General features: G+C 48.8%; 1 protein-coding gene across 1 annotated transcript in view; it reads left to right on the plus strand.

Moving 5' to 3' along the window:
• Nucleotides 1-7352, plus strand: part of OIP5 (Opa interacting protein 5) — a 273973-nt gene extending 266621 nt beyond the window's left edge. The window contains exon 6 of the mRNA XM_068193491.1: nt 7341-7352. The gene's annotated coding sequence lies outside the window, so the exon portion shown is untranslated. The remainder of the gene's footprint in view (nt 1-7340) is intronic.
• The last annotated feature ends 622 nt before the right edge of the window (nt 7353-7974 follow it).

A 7974-nucleotide genomic window follows, 5' to 3' on the forward strand; every position in this document is an offset into this window, starting at 1 on the left:
CTAGTCATAAACTGGTCTAGACATAAACAGATAAAATAGTCTGACAAAACAGGCTGAAATTTCCAACTGCTTTGGAAGAGAAAACTAGACATCCTTGGCAAGGTTCATGGCCTGGAAACCACATGTTCCTCTTGTAGGGCTGGAGGTGGCTAGGAAGAGTGAGTAAGGAAGAGGATACCAGTAGCCCTGAGAAATGGCTTGAGGAAGATACCACCATCACAGCACAGGTTAGAGCTGTTTCACACTCCAATAACATCTGGATTTCACTTGCCATTTCACTGGAAAGGCATGTTTCAGCAGTGAAATGACCAACCTTTCTCAGGGATCTCTATTTAGAAAAGATATTGAGGGTGCACTTCTGACATTTTCAGGCAGTAAAGCTGTATATATGATTCCTGTGTAAATGCAGAGAAACGTGTACCAACAAACTTGTGTTCCATGCCTGCACATTCCTACATATCATACAGATCAGGTTTGTTAGGCTGAAAGATGGGGACAGAGTGACAAAGTATAATCCAGATTCACCCCTGGCCATCTTTGAAGCCAAAAGGAACAAGAATTTTTAGATCTGCTCATCTTATTAGGTCCACTTTACAGAAAATTAGTGATTTGAAATCTGGGTCCAAGCTGAGCTTCCTTCATGGTAGAGGTTATTTGGATTGAGTTCCTGCCGCACTGCTGGCAGCACCCAGAAAAGTTAGTTTAAAGCAATACCAGATGGGTGCACATATCCTGACACTAATCCATGCCCAGTGGCCACCTATTTACAGCTGTAGTGTCTTCTGAGTTTTCCACCTGAACAAACTGTCCCTGGGTTTGATAATTCACTCTTTTATACCTGTTCTGTGTAGTGGAAGGATGGATGAGGGCGGGTACATTGCAAAATTGCTGCAGGACTCCTTGCAAGGCCTGTTTGCAATACACGGTGTTGATTCAACTCAAGTGCCTCTGCTTGCATGCAGTGTCATCAAAGGTTAGGAGATATGACAGCTAATGGGGTGCCATTTGCATCAGCTGCTGTTGTCTGCTGGGCTACAGGTGTGCTGAGGAGGGTGTGATTGCAACTATCCTCCCTTTTCATGCACCTCAAAGCTTGGAAACAGTGATGAAGTCAGTCAATCCCTTCTGATTTTTTATTACCAAATGTAGCTCAAGTCAATTCACTAAACTTGGTGGAATAATTCCCCCCTCAAAATCAGTACTGAGAATAGAACCAGGCTGATGTGTGTTTTTCTATCATGTGCTAAATTGTTCTGCCATCCTGTGAATGAACTTCTTGTTTTCTTCTCCTTGATAAGACAATTCCACCTAAACCAGGACTGGACACTGAAGTAAATCTGGTAGGAGAATACACTTCCCGTTTATAAAAATATCCTTCCTGTGTGGAAGAGCCCTCTTCCTGCAAACATTCATCTGTGTACAGCATCCCAGACCTGTTTCTGTGTGGACACAGGCAGAGCTGCTGGGGGTGGGGAGTACAACTATTATGGATATTCCATCAGCCTGAAGCACCAAAACCATGAACATATTGGTTGTACCACCTCTGGAAATCAAACACAACCCCAGACAACCCCAGTATGGGCTCAAGATGCCATTCTTCTGGAATGAAGGGCTTTATCTCTGGCTTACAGTTAAATCTATCTGTGACGACTTTTGGAACCGGTGTCTTTCTTCCATGAACTTATTTAGCCAACTTATACACAGTGTATCCACCTCTTGTGGTTTGGCTGTGGCTCATGGCTCACATGTTCACAGCAGCTGAGGATTTGAGCTGTGTGCATGAATTGATAAATGAAAAATAAAATCAAATCTGAAAAGGTAGTGAGCTGTATGTTTCTATTAATATCCCTCACTATGAGTTTTCCTGTAACTTCTGAAAGGACCTCATTGAGATCTTCATCAGGCTGGATGTATTAATCCACTCCCCCCTCAGGTGGCCTCTCCTCTCACGCACATCAAGAGATTAATGGTGAAAGGACTACATCCCTCCATCTGCCATGACTCCCAACAGCAGCACGAGACCCAGCCAGACTTCAGGGGTCAACATACAGATTTCTTCAACAACAAGTTTACAAAAGGCCCCAGCCACCATTTCACCTTTCCCCCTGGTTTCATCATCTTCCTCTGCTTTGTATCTTTCCAAGTCCTTTGGTGCCTTTGTGGCATGGTGTCTGAAATAGCTTCTCATAGGCTCAGCTGTGCTGTTTTCCTTTCCCTCTTGGATGGGTCCTCCTTGCACTGCTCTATGTTAGAAGTCAATGTTTGCTATCAACGCCTAGCCAACATGTTCTGACACCTTGTCCCAGGTCCGAGTAGCACTTAGATGGTTAATCTGTTATCTTTCCCCGCATCACAACAATGTTCATTTCTGCAAACTCTTGTTGCCAGTCAGGGAGCTGGTGACCTCACTGCACCAGCATTTATCACTTTATGGCCACACAGTGTTGAGAAGTGCTGGTTGGAAGGCGAGGTACTGGGTCGAGGAAAGTTCACCTGGCTGGGGCAGTGCGTGCTCTTTGGTCTTTTCCTGCCCATGTCACTTCCCACAGTCCTCACCAGCGTCCCCAGGCTCCCCAAACACTGCGTCTCCGGGGATGAAGCTGTCTAAGGGTGTGTGTTCTGTGCCTGGGCCTCCTGCTCCGAGGTGTCGCAGGGCCATGGGCAGCACACAGTCCCCCGGGCCGCACCTGCCTGGTGGGGCAGGTGTGCAGCAGCAAACCCCCTCTGCTGCCCGAGTCCTGCCGCGGCTGCCGGGACCCCCCAGTGCTCTTCCGCCCTGCTTGCCCAGATTTCCTTCACGGGGAAAACAGGATACAAGCGGAGGGGGAGGGGAACGGAGCGTGCCTCCGGCTCATCCTGACACGGAGGTGACAAACACAAACATGCCCATCTGCACCGGGAGCGCCCCTGGGTCCCACGCTGTATGTACACGCTCCTCTGCTGAGCCCAGGGACAGGCGCAGGAGACCGTGCTCCTAAATTTGGCACCTGTGTTTTGGCTTGGGGCCAGCAGTGCAAACATCCCCTTTCATCTTCTTTTCCTGCTCCCCGGTTTTGAATAATTGTCTCCCCAGTCCAAGTAGCTGATGATTTGAAGGGTGCTTGCCCTCAGTTTGCCAAGCAACATCACTGTGTTCACTGGGCTCAGCAGCAGAGCCAGAGTCCAACGAAAGGAGTCCAACAAAAGAAGTCCAACTCCTTACCATACCACACCTAAAGAAATTTAACAAGTTGGCTTGAGGGAATCAGGGACTGGCCTGTTCTCATGCTAGATGCCATCTGTTCAAAGTTCATGCCATGCCTGAATCTGTTGACAATGTCCGGGGGGGAAAAAAGAGAACCCAAGCTTCACTTGGTTATTTGTGGTAAGACCAGAGGAGTAAAAAAGCAGTTTATCTGTTTTTGGCTACTGAAATCAGCAGATCGGACTCTGCATGCACACAAGGATCAGACTGGGCAAGTCTTATTTATGCAAAAAGCACTTTGCAGAGAACAACTGCACTTTAACACCTTTCCTGTAAAAAAGGAAGGAAAAAATGGCCTAAGCATTTGAAGGAAAAACACATTTCCTGTAAGGAGGTTTAGCCAGTGGAGATTGTACCTCTTGTCCCTGTATACTGATGTATTTTAACCTCAGGTATGACTGCCCATGTGAAAGGGCAGGAACTGTGGTGTCCTCCAGAAGGTGGCACATTTCCTGGTGACCTTTGTACTCATCATCATTTAATCAGCTGATATTATGCTGGGGTTTCAAAGTTGCACTCCTATCCCAACCTTTGCTCTGTATTTGTGACCTTTATTCTGCTTGTGACACCTGAACCTTTCTAATCCTGCCTAGACTCCTGCTCAGTCCTTCCTGGACACCTGACAAACTGCACCTAGGCAAAGGAAAGGCACCAAGTTTACCTGCTGTTTGTTCAAAATGTCCAGGGTAACTTCTGCCCCCAAATCCACCTTCTCTTCTGTTCATAATTGTGGAATAGCTGGTGAATCCCTCTCCACTTGCAGAGACCTGGGCTGTAATTTGCTCCTGGGAAGAGCATGAGGGGCTAAGCTGGCCCTGGGCACAAGAACCTGCAAAACTGTCCACAACTGGGGCCTGGGCATGGGGAAAAAAACCAAGAAATTTGCTTTAGCAAAGACATTTTAAAGCTTACCTCAAACTGTTAATTGGGGTCTCACATTGCTGAAGCACAGCCCTGCCAGAACAACCCCATATATGTCACTTTTAACTCCAAGGAGAATTCTGTGAGAAACAGAAAAAAGGCTTTTTTTCTTGGCTTACCCTGAGAAGTATAGGCAGCTATTTGGCAGAATGGAGACAGGAGATGTTGTAGGGTAGGCAGCCAGCCTCTCCTGCCACAGCCACAAAAAACAATATAAGCACCTTGATCCTATAAGCAAAGAGTTGATCCTTGCTTGTGCTATGCTAGTTATGAGCAATTAGGATAGATATTGCACAGAATCTGGGTTTTAATTGATAAAGAATGCTAGAGGGGCACCTCCTGCCTTTTACATATGCAAGGGATTACATCAAAATTCCTAGCCACATTGCCACATTGAGACCATCCCCCAGTTACTTTTGGGAAGTGGGACAATCTAAAACATGGAGAGAAACATCTGGGAAGTAAACTGTCCTATCCAAAGTTTACATTTCAGCTCAGCCCAAACCATTCAGATAAAATGAGAGCTGCCTCATGTTGTTAACCTCAGAGGCTCTTGGAACCAGACATTTGTGTCAGATCCAAATAAAAGTCAATCTCTAAATGCAGCCTAAAATGCAAATGAAACCAGAATGGGAACCAGTTGTTTAAAAGGATAATCATATATAGAAAGGACAAAAAAAAAAAAAAAGGCAGAAAAATCATGTTATTTCTTGACAAACCTTAAGAGGTTCCCCATCATTTCCTGCATCTAAAGAATTGAGGTTTTACTCCCTGCAAAGAGAGGGAGAGAGGGGTTCTGTGTAGGCTCAGCTCATGCTGCCCTCAGCTCAGCTGTTGCTGGGCCTTAATGACTGATGCCTTTCCCAAGAGGCTGAGTGAGCAAGACAGAAGTCCCAAAATTTGAAGCCCAAGTCGCAGAGCGCAAGAACTAACGTAAGAGTCAGAGTAGCTTTACCTAACTGAAACCCTGCCAGGCTCATGTCAATGTAGTGCAGTGTGGGCTGGGGGCGGTTGCAGCTTGCACGAGGCTCTGCACAGGTGTGGCTGCAACACTGCTGCAGCTGTGAGGCCAACGGCTCCGCTTGGCTGACTTGGAGGAGTGTGGTAAGCAGAGCAAGCGAGCTGCAACAACTGGAGCTTGGCATGGGCTTAAAAAGCTGGCTCAAAAGCTGGAAAAGCCCATGAGAGCTTAGCTCATGCTGAGCTGCACATTGCTCCAGCTCTTCTGCTACTGCTGGCCAAGCCAGCCCACCGCTGTTGCTGGCAGGTCTGCATCATGTGGTGGTGCTGCTGGGGTTGCTCCCGTGTGCAACTACTCTGAGGTGCTCATCTTGCCATGGAGCTTTAGTACCTGGGGAGTTCAGCCATAGCCCTCCCTCTCCCAGATCTTTATTGCTCCCACTGCTGATTTTATGAGTGCTATTCTAGAGCCAGGGTTATCTGAGGACATATTCTGAAGGATCAATACTTTGAAAAGTGCACATCTACACATGTGAAAATCCAGGACTAGTTCTCCACTGCTAACTCCACCCAGATGAAACTTGTTGGTGTCATTCTTGACTGATGTTAGAGTAAGTAAAAGCAGACTTGAGCCTTCAATTTCTGCATGCACAGAAGAAATTCTGTTTTCCTTCTTGGAAGAAATGTTTGAATTAATTGTTACACTTGCATAACATTTTGCTGAAGTGCATTTTTTTTCCACTGTATAATTTCTAGATGAAATAGCAACGTTAAAGTGAAGTTATACAATAAAGGACCAAAGAGAAAATGTATGAAAGATCTGCAGAAAACACCCTCGTAACATATTAGAAATGCCAAAATTTTGAAGTTAAAGAAACAATAAAAGAACTCCAAATGCAAAATAACAAATATTAGGAAAAGTATACACCCTTAATCCTGGCCCAAAATAAAGCCTGAACAGGGAAGAGTGTGAAAGAAGTGAACAAACAAAAACTTACTCTAGGACTTTTCCTGAAAAACGAGTATCAGTTAAGTATGAATTGCAAACACTCCAATGCTGTTATCTCACTACAACTATTCCTGGAGCAGGTGGAGAGCTGTGGGCTGAGCAAGGTGTTGGTAAACACGATTTCCTGAGTGTTTATCCATCCACTGCCCATGCAGCAGGTGCTGTGCCTCTGCCCTCCATGGGGCGGAGCGCAGAGCTGGAGGAGGACAGGGCAGGGCAGGGCGATCCGGTGCCTTGCAGCTGTGCTTCATGCCTTGGCTGACACTCCCTGCTCCTCCTTCTCCCCCAGGAGCCAGAAGATGCTGTTGCACTTCCTCACAGCCAGGGTTGGGTACAAGGGACAGAGAGAGGAAACACAGCCCTTCTGAGGCCATGCACTCACTCTGGCTTACATCAACTATCCTTATTTACCTACGGTCCCACAGGCAGGCATATGAAAATGACCTGTCTGCTTTGGCTGCACACTTGGGACACATCCTGCACACTGCTTTCCCAGCTGGGCCCATCCCATCCCGACCAGTGACTCAACTGTAAGAGAGATGGAAGTGTCGCATACCCCATCATCCTGAGTCACCAGCTATTATTATTGCACGCAGGTGGACAATGCTGGTGAAAGGAATTTCTCCAGGGTTGCCAGAAAAAACAGGATCACCATCTCCACATCACCACTGTAAAAATAGACACTCCTCTTTGGGAATCGCCATTTCAGATTGATTTCTAGAAGCTTGTGGCCTCCTGACAGAGATGGGATTAATTAATCCCAATGTAAAAGAAGCTCAGGGATCATGTCCTGGCAGTAAACCTTGGGGAAGGGTATGTTTGGAAGTTCTGTCTGGGTTCAGGCTCACTTACCCTAAGCCAGCCCAGTACATCTGATGCTGTATGGGACGAGTGCTGTCTACAGAGCGGCTCTGCAATATCATGCTGTACCGTGGCTTCAGCAAAGCTGCCTTTGCCAAACTGAAAACTTCCTGATTTATCAGCTTTGATCTCTTTGGCAGACGAGCATTTCAGCGCTTAACGTTTTGCAAGAAAGCCCTGACTACATTGGTTTCTGGTGACGTCCCCTGCATTTTCATTTTGAGACGATTCTTTTCTGTGCTCTCCAAGAGTCAGTCAGGAGTGCCCCGAGAGTTCAGGAGGGAACAAACAGGGCCATTTCCCTTCCAGATGCTGGGGACTTCCAGGCAAACCGAGCTTATGCAGAGAGCACAGGGGGTCGCAGAGCCCAGCCCGGGGCCGTGGCCTCTCCGCCAGCGGCTGCCTACGTGAGTTCCCAGCTCCCTACGGAGGTGCCAGGGAATCCCGGGCTCCGTTTCCTAGGGCAAGGTTTATATCTGAAGCAGGTTTTGGCTGCGGGCTGCTCACGGGTCCCAGCCGTTTCCTGAGGAAACGGAGGCTGATGGCACCGCTCCGCCGTGCTCGGTCCCGTCCTTCCGCAGGCCCGGGACACCTGGTGCGGCCCAGCCGCGGGGCCCGGCCCGGCCCAGCTGCGGGAGGCGCCGCGCACCTGAGCCCGCACACGGCGCTGGGGGCCGTGCCCGCCGCCCCCGAGCCCCGGCCCGGCCCTCGGTACCCCCCTAGCGGCCGCGGCTTCCCCCGGCCCACCCGGCCCTTGCCGTGTGCCGGCCGCTGGAAACACGATAACCTCCCGGGAGAAGCACAGGCAGCGTCCTCTCCCGTGCCCGCAGGGGCCCAGGGCAACAACCCCGTGGCTGCACAGCGGAGCATTAGCCCCGGCACGGTGCCCCGCGCCTGCCTAGGCTGTCACCCCGAGTGTCCTTCAGTCCCCTGCCGGCACTGCCCCGCCCGCGCTGCAGCCTTGGTGTGGCCGAGGAGA

The sequence above is a fragment of the Anomalospiza imberbis genome, chromosome 6 (assembly GCF_031753505.1).
Source record: "Anomalospiza imberbis isolate Cuckoo-Finch-1a 21T00152 chromosome 6, ASM3175350v1, whole genome shotgun sequence".
NCBI lineage: Eukaryota > Metazoa > Chordata > Aves > Passeriformes > Viduidae > Anomalospiza > Anomalospiza imberbis.